The sequence below is a fragment of the Corapipo altera genome, unplaced genomic scaffold, assembly GCF_003945725.1.
Source record: "Corapipo altera isolate COAL_440 unplaced genomic scaffold, ASM394572v1 55413, whole genome shotgun sequence".
NCBI lineage: Eukaryota > Metazoa > Chordata > Aves > Passeriformes > Pipridae > Corapipo > Corapipo altera.
The window spans coordinates 460-1,025 of NW_020893716.1; the positions used below are offsets into that span (position 1 = coordinate 460).

The following is a 566-nucleotide window of genomic DNA, read 5'->3' on the forward strand; positions in this document are numbered from 1 at the left end:
AAAAAAAAAAATGGTGGTTTTTAGATAAAAAAAAAGGAGTGAAAATGATTAAATGATTGAAGGGATAAAATGGAAAGTAAATGATTGAAAATGAAGGATTTAAAGGAGTAAATGATTAAAAAAAGTGAATTATTGAGAGGAATAAAGTGATTTTAAGGTGCCAAAAGTCACCTCCAGCCTCTGGTCCCGGCAGGAAACAAAAGGCCAAAAAAAAAAACCCCAAAAAAGAGGAAAACTGGTGCGTTTTGAGGTCACTGCAGAAAGAAAAAAAAACCCAAAAACTGGGATGTTGTTGGTTTTGGGGACAAAAGGCGCCGCTTTGGGCAACGTGGAGTCAAAACCGTCGTGTCCTGGGTGCGAAAAATGAGGTGAAAATCATGAAAAAATCGGTTTATTGGTTAAAAACGGTGGAAAAATGGTGAAAAAATGGTTGAGAACTGGTGAAAAAATGGTTAAAAAAGCCAAATGTGCTGGTTTGGGTTTGTGTGTGTGAGTGAGGCCCTGGAATATTCGGATTTTTGGGGGGAAAAAGCTGCTTTTTGGGGCAGTTTTGAGGTGAGTATGGG

General features: G+C 38.2%; 1 long non-coding RNA gene across 1 annotated transcript; it reads left to right on the forward strand.

Moving 5' to 3' along the window:
• The first annotated feature begins 11 nt into the window (after nt 1-11).
• LOC113942747 lies at nt 12-420 on the forward strand. The gene is made up of 2 exons (XR_003526038.1): nt 12-107; nt 138-420. It is a non-coding gene; the product is annotated as an uncharacterized LOC113942747 (long non-coding RNA).
• The last annotated feature ends 146 nt before the right edge of the window (nt 421-566 follow it).